This window comes from Pantherophis guttatus, chromosome 4 (assembly GCF_059756535.1).
Source record: "Pantherophis guttatus breed Tessera chromosome 4, ASM5975653v1, whole genome shotgun sequence".
Lineage (NCBI taxonomy): Eukaryota > Metazoa > Chordata > Lepidosauria > Squamata > Colubridae > Pantherophis > Pantherophis guttatus.
The window spans coordinates 42,643,425-42,667,264 of NC_142066.1; the positions used below are offsets into that span (position 1 = coordinate 42,643,425).

General features: G+C 46.7%; 1 protein-coding gene across 4 annotated transcripts in view; it reads right to left on the minus strand.

Annotated features, from left to right (window-relative positions):
* Positions 1 to 23,840, minus strand: part of PLXDC1 (plexin domain containing 1) — a 79,143-nt gene that overhangs the window by 33,466 nt on the left and 21,837 nt on the right. The window lies entirely within an intron of this gene.

Genomic DNA, 23,840 nt, shown 5'->3' on the forward strand with positions numbered 1-23,840 from the left:
TATGCGCGCACCTCCTGCCAGCCAGCTGGTAATTGGGTCTCTGCCGCTAATGTACGGGGGTGGGGTGCATGCCAGGGGCACATGCGCAGGTGTGGGGCACATGCGGGGGTGCATAGGGGTGCGTGCGCATGCGCAGGGGGTGGGGTGCATGGGAGGAGCCACTCGTGCATGTGCAGGAATGAGGCATATGCATGGGAACAAGGCACATGCATGGGGGCCATGCACGCATTGCATTTTGGGGGTTCAGGCGTGCACATGCACACTTTGGGCACTCGGTCCAGAAAAGGTTAGCCATCACTGCACTAGATAATGAAACTATAGTATAAGCTCCCAACTTTTAAACCAGCTTCAATCAGAGTGATGGGTTTTGTAGTCAGTACTTTTGGAGGCCACAGATTTGGAGGAAGTCTGACCTACAGCTATCATTGGTAGTCCACTCCAAATTAAATGCTTGAGGACAAAAATGATAGTGAGAGAACAAACCAAAAATAGCTTTAATTTGGGTAATTTAGTCATCTCTCCCAAAGAGATTTCTTTTTTTAAAAAAAAGTTTGGGGATATGGAACAGGACAGCAATTCTATTTATAAAGTAATATTTAATGTGGAAGAAGCTTCCCTTTCTTGTTTTAGCAAATCTTTGTTCACTGAAGGAAAGGCAGATGAAAGTCAAGGGGAAAAAAACTGTCTAAGCATAACAAGAATATTTCCCCTAAAAGAGAAATAGAAATATTAAGGGACACAGAAATTCAGCCCCAGCAGATATTTTGGTGCCAGCAGATCTACAAGACAAAAGACTGGGCCATCTTATCTACAAGACAAAAGACCTTCAGTTCCAGGATGATAGGATTAGCCCTCACTCAAAATCCAAACCAGGACAAAGTCATCAAGCCATAATAGGAATTGCCCTAAGCCCCTTCATTACATCACCCAGCAAGATTCAACCAAGCCTGGGACTCAAGACAACCTACAAAGTTACCCTGCATGGCCCCATGGGAGTCTGACAACCAATCAGAATACATTTTTTTCATAGGAACAGGAAGCAAATTAAAAGCCCAAGAGAGGATATAAATCTCTCTCTCCCTCTCTCCCTGCCCCCCTTCTCTCTCCCATGTGCTTGATTGCCCAGGACCTCAAACCATGTGGTTCTGTCTAACATTAAGCCATGTTTCCAATCAGTCTCCATGTTTCCAGTGTCTTTCTTCCCACTTGGAACTGAAACCCAGATGGACATTTCTTCTAACATTACCTACCTATACTGGTGGGGTTTTACAACAAATTAAACAAAAAGCGTACTTAGTTTTGGTTCTCATGTGAATATCCTGTAACCCAGAGCTGTAGAACTTTTGGTCTTCCAAAATACACTGAATCTGGCATCCTTCCTTACTACCGGTATATATAATTGCTGAGATTGCTAGGCATTGTAGTTCAGTAATAACTGAAGAACTGCAAGTTCACTTCACTTCACTTCTCCACCCCCTTTAACCTTTATATACACTAATAACTTAAAATGGCTATGCCACTTGGTTTAGTTAGTAGGATCATTTTGCTCTGCTGCTTCTGCTTCCAGTAGCAGTTAATCTCCTGCCCCAGAAAAATTAACATTCAAGGTAAAAATTTGTTGAACCCTTTCTCATGGAAGGGTAACACATCTCTAAATATAGATATAGCAACTCAGGTAGTGATAGTAGTCCTTAATGCACCTCTTCTCAAGGTTTTTAATTCATTGTTTGCTAAAGACTCTTTATTCTTGTACTACTATATAACAACTTTTTGTTGAGAGAGTTCCATAAATTAACACCACATTATCCTTCAAAGATATGTTTGGACTTTCAAATTATCCATTTTTTTGTGCAGGGATTTTATCTTCATAAATACTGTCCTAATCCTTATTGACTTCATGCTGTAGAAGGTTCTGGCTCTAGTTAAATAATCTTGTAGTCAAATTTTATCCTGGAATGGCACCAATAAAATCATGTGGATTTCATAGTAGCCTTGCTAACACCAGAATTTTCATCTTCATAAAGAATGCCAAGATTTGGCAGTTATTCTTAGCAAGATATTGGCCAAGGTTTGGACTTGATTGGGAATTGGTCCTCGTGGCCCTTCAAAACAAGAGTGTTAACATGGAGATCTGGGCTCATTCTTTCCCATTTTAATTAAACAAAAATTGTTAACAAAACTGGAAGACAAATTGTTAAAGAAAACCTGCCAGAGAATAATTGCTCTTCTGCAATATGTAGTTTCATAGTGCCTAATCGCTACATAAAATATATTGATGTAGAAAAACTTTGCCCTTAATCTTTCAACTGCACGGTCTTTCAGATGTTTTCCAAAACAAATATTTTTATATCACACACTGAGCCAACAACTGGCCAACCTCATTTTAGCCTGATATGATGTACCAATTCAGTCAGTATGGTACATCATGTGAGTGCTTTTGGATTAATTGAGTAAATAAGGTTAAGTTAATCAGGGTAATATGTGAATATGACCCACATTGGATTTATTTCAGTGGCTTCCTTCTACTGCCCTTTAAACAACTGTGTAATATTCCCGGTCAATTCATAAGCAATGATACTGGGAACATGAGTAGAATTTCCACTTTTCCATTTCTTTCCAGATACCTCAATTTTTGGGTTATCAGCTGGTTTTCGTTAGTAAATGTTGCAATGACCATACTCTTCCTAGGAAATTCTGCTTCCCAGAGCTATTAAGTTAATTCTTCTCCAGACCATAGTGTCTTTCAGCCAACCATGCAGAAATTAATTGACAATTATTCTGTCTCGTAAACTGGACTCATGCACCAACTTTGGCCATGTCTCATTCGATCATATTTCACTAAATAAACTGCAATTGGTTGCATTCACACAACACACTAAATTGAAAGCCCCAACAATGTTATGTTCATATAGCACATTTGAGAGTACTTCTTACATAGTGTACAAAAATCAAGGTTATAGCAAATCTGAGTATTAAAAGATAGATGGAAAGGAGGCAAGTAGTCCACAAGGTGAGACAGGAAGAAAAAATAAGTGCAAAAGGATTTTAACCTTTTTATTTGTTATTTTGCAAGTTCCATACACATGGTTAGTTCTTAAATTAGAGCAGTTGCTGCAGTTCTTTTGGTAATAGTTTCCTACTTGCTTATACTAATATTCCTTCTCTGAATTTCTTTTTGAATTTCTTGTGAGCAAGCTTAAGGAGTTCATTCCAGTTTGGGGAGAGAAGCCTGGTACTATCATACATCTCTTATCCAACTGCTTTGGGTACCGGCCAGGGGTGAAATCCAAAATTTTTCCTTATCAGTTCTGTGGGCGTGACTTGGTGGGCATGGCAGGGGAAGGATATTGCAAAATCTCCATTCCCACCCCACTCTGGGACCAGCCAGAAGTGGTATTTGCCGGTTCTCTGAACTACTCAAAATTTCCACTACTGGTTCTCCAGAACCTGTCAGAACCTGCTGGATTTCACCCTTGGTACTGGTCCTCTGTCGTTTTGGCATGAAATGTATTCTGTAGCATTCATCGGCATTCTTTTTATGATTAGTCCTTTATTAGCAGTTCACATATACAGAGCTGATTCTTAAATATGGTGGTCTATGCACCCTGTTATTAACACAGCTGCCTGCAATTTACTGCTGGTTCGAATCTCTCCAAGGCTCAAGGTTGACTCAGCCTTCCATCCTTTCTAAGGTAGGTGAAATGAGGACCCAGTTTGTGGGGGCAATAAGCTGACTTTGTATAAATATACAAAAGTATGAAGGCTATTGCTTATCAGGTCTATATCTTCATCTTCAAAATTTCTTGAGAAAAGCTCTTCAGAACTAACAGCATTTGTGATGTGAACCATCAAAAGTGTATTAGTTCCATAGTTGTCACCCATGTTGGCCTATTTTCTCATTTCAGAATTCACATGTTAAGGAGCTTCCAAATGTGTTCTCAATAAAGTGAGGAAAAACAAATGAAAAGAGCAAATGCCGGGACTGGGTGGACTTGGCTGTTTCTACATCTCGGATTGTGCTCCATCATGACCTCATTACTGAATCTTTATTATGTCCCAATCCACCACCTTTATTTAGTTACAGCAAGGCTTAAGAAGAGAACAGAAACAAAACAAGCTGAGGGGAGGGAGAAGGAAAGAAGGAAGGAGTTCTGAATATGATTTTGTAATCTTAATTGTACTATTTTGCTGAATATTTTGGCTACCTTTTTCACAAAGGTATCCCTAAGTAGAATCCTCTAGAAAAAGATAGGAGATGCAGGAGCAAGTCAGCCAGACTTAGCCTTGATAAGAAGGAGGGAAACTGCTTGAGGCCCCAATCAAAATATAATTTGGTATTTGAAAGGATCTATGTACGATGTAAATTGGGTTAAGATTATTTATTTATTATTTATTCATTCATTTAGTATTCATTCATTCATTCATTCATTCATTTATTTATTTATTGTCATATTTATATGCTGCGCTTCTCCCGAGGGAGTCGGGGCGGCTCACAGAATAAAACAACCCAACAATAAATAGAATTAAAATGTTAAAATCCGATTTAAAAACCCCAAATCCCCCAAATTAAAATGCACATCAGATCAGGGAATTTGCTGAAAGAGCCATGTCTTTAAGTCGGCGCGGAAGGTGTGGAGGTCAGGGGCCGTCCAGAGTCCAGTGGGTAAACCATTCCAGAGGGTTGGTGCGACCACAAAGAATGCCCTCATCCTGGGGGCCGCCAGCCAACATTGGCTGGCTGATGGGACCCGGAGGAGGGCAGTCCTATGTGAGCGCACTGGGTGGTGGGAGGCCGGTAGGAGGTAGTCCTGCAAGTATTTAGTTCATATGAGCTGTGGCCCGTTGTCCGACACCAGGACGTCCGGAATGCCGTGGGTGACGAAGAGTCTGCGCAGGGCCCGGACGGTTGCCTCAGTGGTGATGTTGGGCATTTGGATGACCTCCAGTCATTTGGAGATTGCATCCACCACGATGAAGAGGTATTTGCCTGCCATAGGCCCCACAAAGTCGATGTGAATGCGGGACCAGGGGGCACTAGGCATCTCCCATTCTGTGGGTTGGGCTTGTGCTGGCGCTGGTCTGACCTCTTGGCACAGGGCGCATCTGGAGACCCATTGTTCAATGTCCTTGTCTAGGGCGGGCCACCAGACATAGCTTCTGGCCAGCGCTTTCATCTTCACGATACCTGGGTGCCCATTGTGAAGGCTCTCCAGGGTCCTCTTCTGCAGCGGTCGTGGTATCACTACTCTGTCACCCCAGAGTAGGCAGCCCTTCATAGTTGAGAGTTCTTGCTGCTTTCTTAAGAAAGGGCTGAACTCTTCGCCCACTTTTTCTGTTGGCCAACCCCTCAGGACCCAGGACATGACTTCCTGAGGGTCTTTTCCTTCTTTGTATGGGCTGCCATGTCTGTGGAAGATACTGGGCACTGCAGGTCTCCGTCGATGTGGAAAAGGCCAAGGGTGGGTGAGGCGTCTTCCACCGGTTCCTGCATTGGGCACCTACTGAAGGCATCCGCTTTACTGATGGTTTTACCAGGTCTTGTGTGAGAGTGTATGAATACCCGGCGAGGAAGATGGCCCAGCGCGTCATCCTGGGCAACATGTATGTCGGTGTTTGTTTGTCGCCTGCGAAGAGTCCAAGGAGAGGCTTATGGTCAGTGATGATTTCGAATGCCCTCCCATAGAGGTATTCGTGGAAGTGCTTGATGCCAGCCACGATGGCCAAGGCTTCTTTATCCAGCTGGCTGTAGTTGCGCTCAGCTGCCGCCAGAGTCTGAGAGAAGAAGGCGATGGGGGCTTCTGTGTTGTTGGGCAATCAGTGGCTGAGGACAGCCCGACTCCATATGGAGACACATCGCAGGTCAATACCAGCAGAAGCATCTCGTGATACTGTATCAGCACACTGTCCGAGGATAGGAGCCCCTTGATGTTCTTGAATGTGGTTTCCTCGTCTCTACCCCACTTCCAAGGGGCCGCTTTTCCCAGAAGGCGATGGAGTGGCTCAGCAACTGTGGCTTTCTGTTTAAGGAAAACGCTATAGAAATTTAGCAATCCTAAGAAAGCCTGAAGCTCTGGCTTGTTTTGGGGGGCTGGAGCTTCATGAATCGCCTTGACCTTAGATTTGGTAGGGTGTATGCCAGTGCTATCTATTAAATATCCCAGGAACTCGACCTCCTGGACCCCAATGATGCACTTGTCTCTCCTCACATGCAGACCCTTCTCTTGGAACCGCTTCAGGATGAGCCTAAGCCATTCCAAGAGTTGAGATCTGGAGGTGCCGGAGATTAGTACATCATCAAAGTACGGCACCACCCCTGGAATGCCTTGGAGAAGGCGCTCCATCATTGATTGAAAAATTCCAGGAGGAATTGGAGGCAGTTGCATTTGAATGTGCCCTGGTGGGTGACAATAATCTGAGCCTCCGCAGTTTTTTCGTCGACTGGCAGTTGCTGGTAAGCCTGGGCCAGGTCCAGTTTTGCAAATATGGTCCCACTCCCGAGTGAATGCAACAGATGTTGCACCACTGGGACTGGGTATGCGCTCTGCTGTAATGCCCGGTTAATGGTGCATTTATAATCAGCGCAGATGCGCACAGATCCATCCTATTTCATTGGGGTCACAGTGGGGGTCTCCCATGCAGCATGATCGATTGGTTCCAATATGCCTTGGGCAATCAGTTTATCCAACTGAATGTCTACCTTAGGCCGAAGTGCAAATGGAACCCTGTGAGGCTTGAGCCGAATTGGGGTGATTGAGGTATCTAAATTGAAAGAGATGTATTTCCCCAAGAATTTACCTAAACTGCCATCGAAGACGTCCTTGAACTCTTTGAGGAGCTTGTCGAGTTCATCCTGCCGAATCTGATGGATTCCTCTGATTGAGAGCCCTAGAGGCTCGAACCATTCCACTCCAAGCAGGGTCGGGCGGCTGTCCTTAACGATGGTGATGGGTAGGTCGCCCTTGAAGCTGTGGTAGCTGACACTCAGTGAAGCTCTTCCCAGGAACCGATGGGGTTTCCGCCAAAATCGACGAGCCTTGTGTGAAGCGGCTGCAGTTGGCTCTTTGAGATTTGCAGTTTCAGCTTTTTGAGATGCTGCCAGCCCATGATGGAGTAGATTGAGCCCGAATCTACTTCCATGGCACATGGAGTCCCTTCCACGTGCACAGTCACGATGAACTTTGTGGCATTGTGGTCATCGGTGTGGGCAATGGTGGTTTGGTGGACCGCTCTGCTTCGCGGGTACCTGTCTCCCTTGCGCCTTGGTTGATAGGACTGTCTGGATGTCCTCTGGTGATCGCGGTTTTCCGGCTTGGCTTTCTCCCGGACTGGTTCTGGAGCTCTGCAGGCCTCAGAGATGTGGCCTTTTCGTTGGCAACAGCGGCAGGTCGCATCCCTCCACTGGCATCTGGCTCTCACGTGGTCACCATTGCAGCTGGCACAGCTCTCCCCTTGGTCGCCATTTTGTGTGGTTTCGCATCTTGGTGGTTTGGAGACCTTATGGACCGTCATTTCCTCGTCCGACTCGGATCCCGTAGTGGATTCCTTGAATGAGGTCTGGGGAGCTTTCTTGATTTTGTGGACTGCCTTGGCTCTCCGCATCGCTGCTGCTGCCACCTCTGATGTTTCTGCGGCTGTGGTCTCTTCAATCACGTCTCTTAGAGAGACCTTTCTCCTGCTCAGCAACTTTCTCTGCAGGGAGATGTCTTGCATCCCAAAGACGATGCGATCTCGGATGGCGTTGTCCACGTGATCGAACTTGCAGTTGGCAGCCAACTTCCGCAGTGCTGCCACGAAGTCCTTTACGGATTCGCCCTCCTGTTGATTCCACTGGCTGAAGGTGAATCTGTTCACCATCGGTGTGCAGTTGGGGCGTAGTGTTCCTGGACAACATCTTGGAATTTGCTCCATGCCATGGTCTCTATGTCCTGGGGTGCCACGAGGTCGATGGCCATCTCCAGGACTGCCGATCTGCAATGTGCCAGGAAAAAGGCTTGTTTGCGGTTGTCCTCCAGGTCTTCATAGCCGTTGCCAGACAGGAATTGGCAGAACCTAATCATATAGGCTTTCCACTTCTCTTGATCGGGGTTGAATGGTGCCAGCGAGATTTGTGGCACTGCCATGGTTCTCGTGCTATCAGCTCTAAGTGACTCCAGCTCAGTGAGTTGCTCTGTTGAGTTGAGCTGGGTGGTGATCGTGCCACGAGGTTCTTCTCTGTGGTTCTTGAAATCCTTGGTTGCCAGTGTTAGATTGGCGCAGGGAACAAGAATACGCGAGCAGCGAGTGGTCCGTTCAGCACTTTTATAAAGAGAATCAGAACAGCCGACTGTGTTGCTGGGCTCGCCTTAAAAAGGGAGTCGGCAGGCAAGCCGGCCAATGACAGATCTTCAAATCTCCCGCCGGTGGACTAGCCAATCTGGCGGGGATGCCCATATAAGGACATAACAATGGTTTATTCAAATAATCAGCAGGCAGCTTCCTAGGTATTGAAAAAAACTGGGGAACTGTTACAACATTAGATTCTTGGAAATAAAAATAGGTGACCAAGTGCCAGTTCAGGTAGAGTTGGGGAGTATATTGACTCTCATACTATCCTGCCCTTTACCAATCTGCCTATCCACCTCCAGGAGTGGAGGCAGAGACAGAGTTCTTGGTGAAACTTGGTTTTTGCAGTACTGTTCTGTCATCATCTCTGTTTCAGGAAAAAACCCATTGCTTTATTAATCTCAATTTGTCCATAGAATCAGGAGGAGTTAGATTTATTTTAAAATATTTGGGACTAAAACTAACCTCGCTAATTGACTGGATTATGGTATTTTCACAATATAACATCTCTCTCCTTGATGTAGCCATGAGGTTAATGGGACTGTTGGATTCTATGATTAGCATACGTTGTCATAAACCTGAATATATTACTTGCAGTGGGATTTTGGCAATAGGAATGAGCAGTGCCTCCATATACCCCTCAAATGTCTATTTGTTTACTATACTAGAAAATCAATAAACAACTACACAAACACAATATACACAACAGTCATAAAGAAAAATGCTACCTTAAAAGAAAAAAAGAAAGTGAAAGTGTTAATTCACTTTAAATAACAGCTGGCAAGGAATAAAAATAGTTGTATAGAATTTGGTTAATTTCTGAAAAACAGCTGGATAGAATAGAATAGAATTCTTTATTGGCCAAGTGTGACTGGACACACAAGGAATTTGTCTTTGGTGCATATTTATTTATTTATTTATTTATTTATTAGATTTTTATACCGCCCCCTCTCCCGAAGGACTCGGGGCGGTGCACAGCCATAGTTAAAAACATACAATATAAACAATTAAAATACGTTTAAAACAGAATTAAATCTAAAATGGCTCCCCAATTTAAAATGCCTTACCCATACCCCTATAAAAAGACGAATTTAAAATTTAAAAATTTAAAATTTCCACATTTAAAAAGGGGGAAGATTTAGGCCAGGCCAGCTTGATAAAATAGAAAAGTCTTAAGTGCGCGGCGGAAGGTGCGCAGATCCGGGATCCTACGTATCTCCGGGGGGAGCTCGTTCCAAATCGTAGGTGCCCCCACAGAGAAGGCTCTCCCCCTATGCTCTTAGTGTACATAAAAGGAAAAAAAGTGGGGGGAAGGAGAGGAAAAAATACATTCATCAAGAATCATAAAATACAACACTTATTGATACTAATAGATTACTTAAGAAGGTTACTAATTAGGTCATAGGTTACCAATAAGCAATCAAATCATACTAGAAAACAACAGAACAATATAACAATATATAATCGTAAAAATATAGGCAACATGGTTATAGTCATAAGTGAAAGGAGATAGTAATAGGAAGGATGAGAAGAAGAATAGTAGTACCGTCTTAGTAAATAGTTTGACAGTGTTGTGGGAATTATTATTTTTTTAAAAAAATTTGATTTATATGCCGCCCTTCTCTGGAGACTCAGGGCGGCTTACAATGCGTTAAGCAATAGCCTTCATACTTTTGTATATTTATACAAAGTCAGCTTATTGCCCCCACAATCTGGGTATTTGTTTAGCAGAGTGATGGCATTCGGGAAAAAACTGTTCTTGTGTCTAGTTGATCTGGTGCGCAGTACCCTATAGTGTTGTTTTGAGGGTAGAAGTTGAAACAGTTTATGTCCAGGATGTGAGGGGTCTGTAGATATTTTTACAGCCCTCTTTTTGACTCATGTAGTATACAGGTCCTCAATGGAAGGCAGATTGGTAGCCATTGTTTTTTCTACAGTTCTAATTATCCATTGAAATCTGTGTTTGTCTTGTTTGGTTGCAGAGCCAAACCAGACAGGTATAGAGGTGCAGATGACAGATTCAATAATTCCTCTGTAGAACTGAATCAGCAGCTCTTTGGGCAGTTGGAGCTTTCTGAGTTGGCACAGAAAGAATATTCTTTGTTGTGCTTTTTTGATGACGTTTTTGATGTTAGGTGTCCATTTTAAGTCTTGAGATATGATAGAACCTAGAAATGTGAAGGTCCCTACTGTTGATAATGTGTTGTCTACTATTGTAAGAGATGGTAGTATAGGAGGGTTTTTCTTAAAATCTACCACCATTTTTACAGTTTAAAATGTGTTTAGTTCAAGATTGTTCTGGTTGCACCACAAGGCTAGTTGTTCAACCTCCTGTCTGTATGCACATTCATCGTTGTCTTGAATGAGATCAATCAATGTTGTATCATCTGCAAACTTCAGTACTTTAACAGAGGGATCTTTTGAGATGTAGTCATACTGAACTGATTAAAAAAAATATTAAAATATTTGTAGCTTCCCTGGCATTTTTGTTGTTGTTGTTAAAATAGCCTGAAGCCAGATGAGATGACTATCTCTATTTGTCAGTCAGATAGGGATATGTGAACCACTGTTTCTATTTCATTATTTTGCAAAACCAGGTGCACTGGGAGAAAGGTATGTTACTTTTGTCAAGTAGCAATTCTTTGAATTGTTGAATGTAATAAAAAAAAAATCAATGTGTATGGGAGTCAGATAGGACGATAAATTTTGCAAAGCAGCTCAGCATTTGCTCAGCTGTGCAATAACCCAAAAATGACACATTAATAGAAAAGCGTCCTTCAAGTATAATACCATTTTTCAATATTGAGTGACTGCAACATGCAAGTAATAGCATATGAAGCAAAGATTTGAAAAATCATGATTGAGAATGAGGAAATAAAATATTTCAGAATCCAGTTTGGGGATGAGATGAGATCCAGATTCTTCGCAAGAAATGATAATGAGGACATTGTCACCATTATATCCAAGCTGTAATATACTTTCCCTCCCCTCCCACTTTCGTTCTTTCTTTCTCCCTCTCTGCGGAGATACTCATGGCCTCTTCTAAGTCATCCATTACTAAGTTTTGGAAAGCAGCCTTGTTCTACTTGGCCCAGTTCATCTGAAGATTCTGACATGCTGTCTCTCCATCATCTCAGCATAAGCTGCTAAATTTGGCTCTGACCCTCAGAGATCAGTTAAGGTCTCGTGGTATGCTTTGCCTGCAGTGCAAATTCTCTTCTAATTTCCAATCAGAGTCAACTGGAAGGTACTTTTGTTGTTAAATGTTTTTCTAACAAGAATCTAGTTGTGGGACAAATTCCCTAAACCTTGGAATCTATTCCTGGCAGAAATTAAGGGGGGGAGAGCAGCAGGCATATATCAGATGCTTTAAAAGCATAAAGATATTTATTTTTTAAAGTATCGCTTACATTCATGTCCTTCCACATGCCTGTGGATCTTAAATCTTAATATTTAAGATTATTTTGTATTTTGCTTCACGACCAGCTCAAAGTAATGTAAACAGTTCTATGGCTAAGTTGGGAGAGCCTTCCTAATTCCATCTGAACACTCTGGCCACTACATCACGTTCATCTGCATCATAGACTGAATTTTTGCATCATTGTTAAACTGTTTTGGTTAAGCATTCACACAACACAAAAAGCCATCATTCACAATACAAACCACAGTGGTTGGATTCACACAGTATACTAATGCCATAAACAAGAAAAATACCTAGTGGCTTAATGTAATGTATGAATACAGCCACATTGAATTCAATTTAGGTTCTGTCCAATTTCCAATTCCCAATATAATAGCAACATATAAAAATTCAATATCACCCCATACAAGGTAAATAAATAAGATGGAAATCTGCTCATTCCATAACAATTTGTCCAAAACACATGCCATAAGGAACTGTATGCACATTAGACCAAGGCCTGAGAAGACTGCTAGCCTTTAAGCCCTCCTTAATTAGGATGGGAGTGGGAGAAATGGCACGGGGGACCCCATTCCAGAAGTCAAGTGCTATGACAGAGAAGATGTGCTTCATGGGTCACATAATATGGCATGCATCAAAGTGACCCAAGTGCACTCATTCTGCTGGCCCACACCAGCTGGCAGAAAACTTGGGGAAGAGGTCTTGGCCCTATGCCCCGTACAGCTTTATAGTAACAAGACAACCCATGACCCACTTGGTCTGCAGGAGCTATGAACTTAATGAAAGCTCTTAATTGGGGAAGAGATGGAAAATCCCCAAATCTACGTGACCCTAATATTCACAGCCACTTATCTTAATAGGATTAAATCAAACTGATTCCTCTCCATGCAGGTTTGCACAGCCTCCAGGCATTGGAGATACTTTGGTCAATTTGGGATTAAAAGATACAATTGGTTATATGCAGCATTCTGATAATACCAAACTTCAGACTGGCACATAATTTCATTCAGTAGTTTCATGTAGATTTTAAACAAGAGGGGACAAGAGCATTGTCCCAAACAAAGGAGGGACCTAGGGAGTAAACTCCAACTGGAACTGGAAAAGGAAGAGAAGCACCATAAAACGGTGCCCCTAATTCCCAATATCCACAGGCGGCCTAGAAAGATAGGTGGCCTATCAAAAACTGTTGAAGGTCAAGGAACACAAGGACATTTGCTCCATCCTCGCTCCACTACAGGTTATCAGTAAGAATAATGCTGCCTCCATACTAAATCCCAGCCTAAATAAATCTAGATAATCCACTACTTCCAAGGTCTTCGTAACTACAGTCCTTTTCAACAATCTTCCATAAAAAAGGAATGTGGTTCTTACTGATGTTTGGTCTTCATTCAATGACCCTCCAGGTGTCTTTCCTTGTACTTCATTTCCAAAAGGTCCTAGTAAATCAAGATGCACCCCGGGAATCAATGGGCAGAGAGAGATCACATAGGGATGATGTTTTAAATAAGGGTGTGATGAACTACCTGTCCATTTCAGAGACTAAGATATTAAGCTTCAACCCACTGCTCATTGGATCCTCAGGAAAAAATTCCGAGCTGTTTCTGAAAACCTGCAGGATTCTGCAATCACCTGGGGCAAACCAAACAAATAACTCTTATTTCCCCATTGAGTAGGGGACCCCAGGACCCTGGAAGGCAATTACAGAGTGATCTGTCTGTGGATTGATATTAAGGTATTCCACAACCATATAATATCACAACTTCCCCAAGGGAAAAAAAATCAGAAAAAATATGTGGCTGCATGCCATCAATGACTTGGGATAGGTCCATAGTTGCCATGGTTGTGAACTCCTAAACTACCCTGGACTCAGTCACCAGGTTGCAGATTAAAGTCCCTGAGCAATAAAAACCATAGGGACTCTCACTAATCCAGCCAGTGAATCCAGCAGCTCAGATAATAGGTTCCAGATAGCATCTAGAAGAACTGTTTGCTGCTGAGGAGGCTCAGTGTGAATACTGGGGGCTTTGTGCTTTTATTTGTTTTTATTTGTGTGTATTTGTTTTGCTTCCTGCAGTCATGATCATTCTTGAGTGGGATGGGAGGCTGGTTTATTGGATAACACTAATTTGGAATATGTGTTTCTGCTAAACCTGTTCTGGAGTTGTCAAATCTTCCAACATTCTCTGCAGCTAACTTTTATCAATAGCTTGGGACTTAAGAATGAGCAGAAGATAACACTTATCTCTTTGCAATGAATGCTTTGATTTCTACAGTTCCAGTTACTGCATAGCAACAACAGTTCATTGAAAGTTTAGCCTTCTGTTCCCTATGATGCATGCAGCATACTGTGAGGAGACTATGCCACCTCTCTGTGTGCATTTTTCACTTCAGAGCTACATCTTTGCCCCATAGTGACCTGAAATGAAGCCAGTCAGCTACAAGCATAACTCGGTACGTAGGACTACCTGCTTCCAGCTATAGTGTGCAATGGCCACTCTTGGCATCACACTGTGAGAATATGCAGTGTGCATTTCTTTTACGCATTAAAATATAATGTTTTATTTAGTAATGGTTCACACTCTCATTTCAAAGTGCATAAACAGTAGTATACTAATCTCTGTATCATTCATATAACTTTCTCATAGAATTACACTTCTCCGTAGATGTTCTATTCACCACATGAACAGGTCTCTAAGTTCTTCCCAACCTAGAATAGGAACGTTTTGACTTTCTTGCTCCCTCCAAGGATCACACACTTAAAAATATCCTTTATTTGTTCCATTGGATCTCTTCTTCATTATTGATCCCATGGCAGTTGTACATATTTACCTCTTATTTTGTAAGAAACATAGAATTTAATTAAACAGATGAAGTAAGCTCATTGGCAATGAAGAGAAGTAAATAATGGAATAAAACTATATGAGGTACCACAGAGGCAGGAGGACGGATTTATACCTGACCTAAAGCAATAATGTGGTTTGTTTGGTTCTCGTTTAGAAGTTGATCTTAAGCATTACGATCTATATAAAATGGTTGTGTTAGTTCAGCATACACTACTGTGATTTACTCATAGAGATACTGAGTTGGATGGGGCCTTGGAGATCTTCTAATCCAACCCTCTGCCCAAAACAGAAATCCTAAGACTATTACAGACAAATGATTGTCCAATCATTGCTTGAAAACTCTCCAGGGTAGACCATCCACAACTCCAAAAAGCAGGCTGCCCCACTGCTTAAGAGCATCTGCAGTCATTAAATTCTTCCCATGTTTGAGTTTGGATCTCTCGTGTTATAGCTTCCATTCATTAAAGTCATCTTTAAAGAAACAGAATCTGAATTTGTTTTAAGCAGCTCTTGGCATGTAATAATAGCAGTTGCATAGAATGTGTTTATTTTAAAAAAAATAGTTGAATACCAATCTAATGAAAGGTATGTGGTTTGCGTGACCTTTTTGTTCAAATAGATATAATCTATGTGTCTCCAGTAGGAGACTGGATACTCCAGTAGGAGTATATGACCTACCATCTTTACGTGACCAATTCTGCAAGAGCAGATGTGCTTGAAGCATGCACGAGCATTTTAACTGTATAGAACATTTTAACTGCTTTAAAATGTTCCATACAGGAGCTCCACACATACAACTCTTCACATCAAATACATAATTCTAAGACAGATCTTATAAAAGGTACCGAATTGCAGGATTTATTTTCATCAAGAAGATAGCTTGGAAGTTGATTAAATGCATTTATTTTAAAGCTATTGTTGCACTTATTATTTAAAAGTCTCAGAGAGCTAAACAATCCCAATGTGTCTCCCATTTTTAAAACCTTCATAACAACCCTGTGGTGCAGGCTATTTATAACCCCCAAAACCCAGCAGAGTCAGGATCATGAAGAGTGGAGGGGGAAACTCCACAACAGAGAGCTACTACACAGAGAAGGCATACTTCCATACTTCCTGACTCCTAGCAGAAGCCATTGTTTAATAGATAGGGCCTGGAGATAAGCATTCGATCAGATCTGGAGGGATCAGCAGAAATAATTGAAGACAGGCAGTCCTGAAAATAAACTGTTTCTATGCTTGGCACCTTGAAACCTTTTGGGAGCCAGCTCAGCTCATGAAGTAGTGGTATGGTGCTAAAACACCGCAACTTCCTATACTACTGGGCGCTGAACCAACTTCAGTTTCCAAATTGTTTTCAAGAGCTGTGCTATATAGAGGGTTTATAGTAATAGCCCACCAGGTAGTATACTAGTTCATCTGGGAGGTAACCATGCATGAGTGACTTCATGAGGACTACCTCCAGATCTAAGAACTGGAGCAACAGGCACATGAGATGGATCTGTGCAAAAACCCTGTTGGTCCAGCTGCCACCTTCTACTTGAATCAGAGTCTAAGTTCAAATTACACATCAGTTCTGGCTGGGGAAAGTATTACCCCATTGAGAACTAAAGATGGAAAGTCACTGGATTCAAAGGACCCCAAAAACCCAAGGACACTTCCTTAATAGCAATAGCATTAGCACTTACACATATACCACTTCACAGTGCTTTACAGCCCTTTCTAAGTGGTTTACAGAGTCCAAGAATCTGGGTCCTCAGATTAAGGTTGAATTGAAGCCTGTTCTTTCCCATCTAGACCCTCACAGCCTCCAGACTCCAAGAAAGAATCTTGATAGTATCACTTGGTTCACATGGAGTAAGAATTTACAACCGAGTAACATCAGTGTACATCAGCTTCTTTTAGATCAGGGGTGGGCAAATATGGCCCTTTATTTATTTTATTATTATTATTTTTATTTATTTTTAAATTTATATACCGCCCTTCTCCCTGAGGACTCAGGGCGGTGTACAGCCAGAATTAAAAAACATGAAATACAAATATTAAAAAAACAATTAAAATATATATAAATTTGGCCCCAAATTAAAAATACAAACCAATTAAAACATTTAAAATTTCTTCTTAAGCCAGCCCGGCTTGCTGGAAAAAGTGGGTTTTAAGGGCACGGCGGAAGGCACTAAGGTCTTGGATTCTCCTTATCTCTGGGAGCAACTGATTCTAGAGGGTAGGTGCCCCCACAGAGAAGGCCCTCCCCCTGGGGGTCACCAGCCTACATTTTTTTTTTAATTTGATTTATATGCCGCCCTTCTCTGAAGACTCAGGGCGGCTTACAATGTGCTCAGCAATAGCTTTCTCCTTTTGTATATTTATACAAAGTCAGCTTATTGCCCCCACAACTGGGTCCTCAATTTACCTACCTTAGAAAGGATGGAAGGCTGAGTCAACCTTGAGCCTTGGCGAGATTCGAACCCTGCAGTACATTGATTGGCTGATGGCACCCTGAGGAGGCCCTCTCTGTGGGAGCGCACGGGACGATGGGAGGTCGTTGGTAGCAGCAGGCAGTCTCGAAGATAGCTAGGCCCGATGCCATGGAGCGCTTTAAAGGTGATAACCAACACCTTGAAGCGCACCCGGAAGACCACTGGAAGCCAGTGCAGCTCGCGCAGGAGCGGTGTTACATGGGAGCGCCATGCTGCTCCCATCACTACCCGCGCTGCTGCATTCTGGACCAGTTGGAGCCTCCGGGTGCTCTTCAAGGGGAGCCCCATGTAGAGAGCATTGCAGTAGTCAAGGCGAGAGGTGACGAGGGCATGAGTGACTGTGCACAGGGAATCCCGATCAAGAAAGGGCCGCAACTGGCGAATCAGGCGAACCTGACAAAAGGTCCCCCTGGTTACAGCTGTCAGATGTTCCTCCAAGGACAGCTGCATATCCAGGAGGACTCCCAGATTGCGAGTCCTTTCTGTGGGGGCCAAAGACTTGCCCCCAATAGTCAGTGATGGAGTCAACTGACTATATCGGGATGCCGGGAGCCACAGCCACTCAGTCTTGGAAGGGTTGAGCTTGAGCCTGTTCCTCCCCATCCAGATCCGTACAGCCTCCAGGCACTGGGACATCACTTCAAGGACATCATTGGGGTGGCCTGGGGTGGAGATGTACAGCTGGGTGTCATCAGCGTACTGGTGGTATCTCACCCCGAAGCCACGGCTGATCTCACCTAGCGGCTTCACATAAATGTTGAACAGAAGGGGCGAGAGGACCGATCCCTGCGGCACTCCACAGATGAGAGGCCTCGAGGTCGACCTCTGCCCCCCTGCCAACACAAACTGCGACCGGTCGGAGAGAAAGGAGGAGAACCATCGCAACACGGTGCCTCCCACCCCCAAATCTTTCAGCCGGTGCAGCATGATACCATGGTCATGACAGCTTGGCTGTCTCAGGAATTCTGGAGTTGAAGTCCACAGGTTGTAAAAGGGCCACATTTGCCCACCCCTGTTTTAGATGACTAAAAGTGTTAGATCAGGCGCAGGAAAGGAAGACGTGACCAGCTCGATACATTAAGTAACTTTATTAGCTACAAAAGTAACAAGACAAGACTGCAGGCGCGCTGCCGGGGCTCTCCTTATATTCGCTCCCGGCCGACGCACCGCCCCTTGACAGGGATTCAAATCTCCCGCCCGATGGCTCGCAGCCAATCCGGGCGGATGTCCTTATAAGGACATAACACTCCTCCCCCCTTAGTCCGAACTGTCAATCTCATTCACAAAAGTCACGTAATCGCGCAGGTACGTAGGACGCCTCGGCACCCTAGCTGACCTGCGCAGTCTCACTTCTTCTCCGTCTCCGGCCTGGATGGACGGGGCTCCTTCGTCTCCTGGTTCCCTCTCCGGAACCGGGCTCGGTTCGGCTGTCGAGTGAGCGGGGTCACCCCCAGCGCCTCCGGCCGGACCGCAGACCTTGGGTGGCTGGTTCTGTTGGTCTTCCTCCTGGCCTGTGGATCTATCGCCTCGTCTCAATTGCTCGGTTCCGACCCGGGAAGAGCGTCTGAGTCTCGGTAAGTCTGTCGCTTGCTCTTCCCTGGTCTCCCGGGCGCTGCGGTTCGGTCGCGGTTTGGCCTGCTGCCGGTTGGGTGGTGGTTCCGCTCGGTGCCCTCGGGTCCGGTCCGCTGGTCGCGGGTGGTGCTGGCTTGCCTCGTGTTGTCCGACCTCGCAGGGGTGGCGTTGGTCCCCTCGGTTGGGTTGGCGTTGGTCTACCCCATCTGGTTGGTGGTGGTCGATCCGGTCGGGATGTTGTTGCGGGACTACCTCTGCGGGGCGGCGGAGGTCTCCCCTGCCGGGGTGGTGTAGGTCTCCCTGGCCGGGTTGTTGTTGGCTTTCCTTTCCCCCTAGTCCCTGGTCTACCGTCGGGTGGTGCCTGGGGTCATCCGGGTCGGGTTGTTGTCCGCTGGCTGTTCTCTGAGATGGGCGGGGGTCCCTCTCGCCGGGGAGTCGTGTGCCACCCTCGCCCATGGGTAGTGGGGTGCCCGTCTTGGCTGGGTCCCGGTCTACTCGCCTGGAACTGCGGTCTCCCTGGCTGGGCTGGTGTAGGCTGCCATCACTGGTGGGGTGCGCTGCTCCTTCTCTGGGCAGGTCCCGGTCTACTCGCGGGCTGGGTTGGTGGTCCCTGGCCCTGCTGTGCCGGGTGCCCACCTGGCTGGGTTGGTGTTGCCATCTCCCGAGCGGTTGGCCCCGGTCTACCTCGCTGGACTGCCGACGTGACAGTACCTGGTAGTGAGCCGGGCCGACCTCGTCGGGATGGCGTTGCTCTGCCTCGCAGGGGTGTGGTAGGCCTACCTCGTCTGGGTGTGGTAGGTCTACCTCGCCGGGGTGTTGGAGGCCTACCTCGTCTGGGTGTTGTAGGCCTCCATCGTCAGGCTGGTTTTCGTGTGCTCCCCCCCACCTTTTCCGGAGTTGGTCGATGTGGCGTCTACAGACCTGTCCATCTTCCAACTCGACGGTGTAGGATTTGGGGCCGGTTGTGCTGGCAATCTTCCCCTTCAGCCACTTAGGAGAGCCGTTGAAATTCAGCGCAAAAACTGAATCTCCCTTGCTGAAGGCACGAAGCGGGCGGCTGGCGGTTGCAGTCACTTCCGGGCTGTATTGGGGGTGCAGCCGGTCCAGGGGTGACCTCAACCTTCTGCCCATTAGTAGTTCGGCCGGGCTCTTGTGGGTGGTGGCATGTGGCGTGATGTGCTGGGTGAGGAGGAAGTTGTCTATGCGTTCTTGCCAGTCTCCCGGGCCCATCTTGGTGAGGGCTTCTTTAGTGAGTCTGACCATGCGTTCAGCTTGTCCGTTTCCGGCCGGCCTGTACGGGGCGGACAGGGCGTGGCGGATGCCCAGTCCTGCCAGGAAGGACTCCATGGCCAGGGATGTGAGCTGGGGGCCGTTGTCCGAGACCAGCACGTCCGGTAGTCCATGTGTGGCGAACAGACGGCGCAGGGCTCGGATCATCGCTTCTGTTGTGGTAGATGCCATGGGCACCACCTCGAGCCATTTGGAGAAGGCATCTACCACGATGAGGAGGTGTCGCCCCTGCATCGGACCCGCGAAGTCGATGTGGATCCTCGACCAGGGGTTGCTGGGGGTCTCCCACTTCGCGACTTCGGATTGCGGCGGTGCTGGGCGAACTTCTTGGCACGGGTCACATCTGGAGACCCATTGCTCAATGTCTCTGTCCATGGAGGGCCACCAGACGTAACTCCGTGCCAGGGCCTTCATGCGGACGATGCCCGGATGCCCTTTGTGCAGAGTCTCTAACGTCCGCCGTTGCAGAGTGCTTGGAATCAGCACCCTGTCTCCCCATAGCAGACAGCCCTTGATGGTGGACAGCTCCTTCTGTTTCCTGGCGAACGGGCTGAACCTCTCCTCCGTCTTTTCCAATGGCCACCCTCTGAGGATCCAGGACTTCACTTGGCGGAGTGTGGGGTCCTTTTGGGTGTGAACGGCCACATCTGCGGATGAGACTGGACAGCTGGCGTCGTCGTCTATGTGGAATAGGTGGAGCGTGGGGGCTGGGTCTTCGACTGGATTCTTCGATGGGCATCTGCTGAGTGCGTCGGCATTTCCTATGGCTGTGCCTGGCTGGTGCACGAGCCTATAGGAGTAGCCGGCTAGGAAGATGGCCCATCTCGTCATCCGCGGGGACATGAAGGTCGGGGTGGGTTGGTCGCCTGCGAGGAGTCCCAGGAGTGGCTTGTGGTCGGTGACTATGGTGAAGCGTCTTCCGTAGAGGTATTCGTGGAAGCGCTTCACTCCTGCCACGATGGCCAGGGCTTCTTTGTCCAGCTGACTGTAGTTCCGTTCTGCGCCGGACATGGTCTTCGAGAAGTAAGCGATCGGGGCTTCCGAGCCGTTGGGCAGTTCGTGGCTGAGGACTGCCCCCACCCCGTAAGGTGACGCATCACAGGTCAGCTTGATGGGGAGCGTCTCGCTGTATTGGATGAGAACGCTCTTGGACGTCAATAGTCCTTTGATGGCCCGGAATGCTGCTTCCTCTTCCTGGCCCCACTTCCAGGAAGCCGCTTTCCCCAGCAGGCGGTGGAGTGGCTCAGCAACTGTGGCTTTCTGTTTTAAGAAAATGGCGTAGAAGTTGAGCAACCCAAGGAAAGCCTGAAGCTCCGTTTTGTTTTTTGGGCTTGGAGCTTCATGGATTGCTTCCACTTTTGATTTGGTGGGGTGGATGCCAGTGCTATCAATGAGATAGCCCAGGAACTCGACTTCCTGTACTCCTATGGTGCACTTGTCCCGCCTGACTCTCAAGCCCTTGGCCTTGAACCGCTGCAGGACAAGCCTGAGCAGTTCAAGGAGTTGAGCTCGTGAGTCACCTGAGACGAGCACATCGTCGAAATAAGGTACCACCCCTGGAACGCCTTGGAGAAGGCGTTCCATCATAGATTGGAAAATGCCTGGGGCAGCGCTGACTCCAAATTGGAGGCGGTTACATTTGAATGCCCCCCTGTGCGTGACAATTGTTTGTGCCTCCGCCGTTTTTTCATCCACTGGCAGTTGCTGGTAAGCCTGGGCCAGGTCCAGTTTCGTGAAAATTGAGCCAGATCCCAGGGAATGCAGCAGGTGTTGCACCACTGGGACTGGGTATGCGCTCTGTGCCAACGCCTTGTTGATGGTACAACGGTAGTCGGCGCAGATGCACACAGACCCATCATGCTTCAGTGGGGTCACAATGGGGGTCTCCCATGAGGCATGATCGATCGGTTCCAGGACGCCCTGGGCGATCAGCTTATCCAGCTGCTCGTCTACTTTAGGCCGCAGGGCAAACGGAACTCGGCGGGGCTTGAGCCTGATTGGGGTGATTCCCTTGTCCAGATTGAAGGAAATTGGCCTCCCCACAAATTTCCCCAGTTTACTATCGAAGACTTCTTTGAACTCTTCGAGGATGGTGTCGAGTTCGTCCCTATGGATTTCGTGGATGCCCTCAATGGAAAGCCCCAGCGGCTTAAACCACTCCACTCCCAACAGGTTCGGTCGGCTGTTCTCCACGATGGTGATGGGCAGCTCTCCGTTAAAGTCCTTGTATTTGATGTGGATGGTGGTTCTGCCCAGGATTCCGATGGGATTTCCGTTGAAGTCCACAAGCCTCGACTTAGGGGTTTTCAGCTGGGTCTTCTTGCAGGATGGTTTCAGCTGCTGTAGGTGCTGCCAGTCCATGATGGAGTAGGCGGACCCGGAGTCTACCTCCATCTTGCACGGTGACCCTTCCGCCATCAGCGTCATGTGGAACTTGGTGGTCCCCTCATCACTTGTGTGAGCGATGGTTGTCTGGTGCACCGTTCTGCTGCGGGGATAGTCGTCCTCCCCGCGCCGGGACTGGTTCGAGGACCGTTTGGATGTCCTCTAGTTATCTTTGCGATTCTCGCGGAATCGTGGTCTGGGCGGTTCCGGGGCTGGATCTGCTGCTCTGCAGGCCTCGGCGATGTGCCCCCTCTTCAGGCATCGGCGGCAGGTCGCGTCCCTCCATCTGCAGGTTGCCCTGGGGTGGTCGCCTTTGCAGCTGCCGCATCGTTCTCCCCGGTCGCCCTGCTGTGGGTTTTCCCGCCTGGGGGGACGGGAAACCTTGTGGACGACCCTTTCCTCATCAGACTCGGATTGCGTTGTTGAGTCGTCTGATGAGGTCAGAGCTGACTTGTGGATCTTATGGATCCCTCTAGCTTTTACCATCGCGGCGGCTGCCTTCTCGGATGTTTCAGCCGCTGTTGCTTCGTCGAGGACGTCTTTGAGTGGTATCCTCTTCCGGCTGAGGAACTTCTTTTGCAGACCCACATCTCTCATTCCAAAAACAACGCGGTCTCGGATGGCGTTGTCCACATTATCGAACTCGCAGTTGGCAGCGATCTGGCGAAGCGCTGCCACGAATTCTTTGATGGATTCACCTTCCCGCTGGTTTCTCTGCTGGAAGGTGAACCTGTTTGCGATTGGGGTGCCTGTGGGTGCGTAATGCTCCTGCAGGACTTCTTGCAGGTCGTTCCAGGACATCTCCTCAATGTCCCTGGGTGCCACGAGGTCAATCGCCATCTCCAAAACGTCCGATCCGCAGTGAGCCAGGAAGAGGGCTCTTTTCCGCTCATCATCGAGGTTCTGGTAGCCATTGCCTCTCAGGAACTGCCGAAATCGGACCATGTACGACCTCCACTTCTCTCGGGATGGGTCGAATGGGTTCAGTGCGGCAATCGGAGCTTGCGGAGTTGCCATTCTGAGGGTCGCTGTGGTTTCAGGTCTTCAGCTGGGTGGCGATCGTGCCCCGAGTCTTGTTCAGGTTCTCCTCTCTAGTCCTTCGTCGCCAGTGTTAGATCAGGCGCAGGAAAGGAAGACGTGACCAGCTCGATACATTAAGTAACTTTATTAGCTACAAAAGTAACAAGACAAGACTGCAGGCACGCTGCCGGGGCTCTCCTTATATTCGCTCCCAGCAGACGCACCGCCCCTTGACAGGGATTCAAATCTCCCGCCCGATGGCTCGCAGCCAATCCGGGCGGATGTCCTTATAAGGACATAACAGAAAGATATGTGGAGAAGTATGCAGTCTCGAATAATACGGCAAATAGGAGGCTTGGGGCTGGAACTCTGCTTCCTCCCCTCTCAACACTAACTGGAACCAGCCCTGGAGGAAAACAGAAAAACATTGCAACACCATCCCCCTCATTCCTAAACCCCCATAGTTGGTGCAGAAGGACACCATGACTGATGGCATTGAAAGCTGCTAAG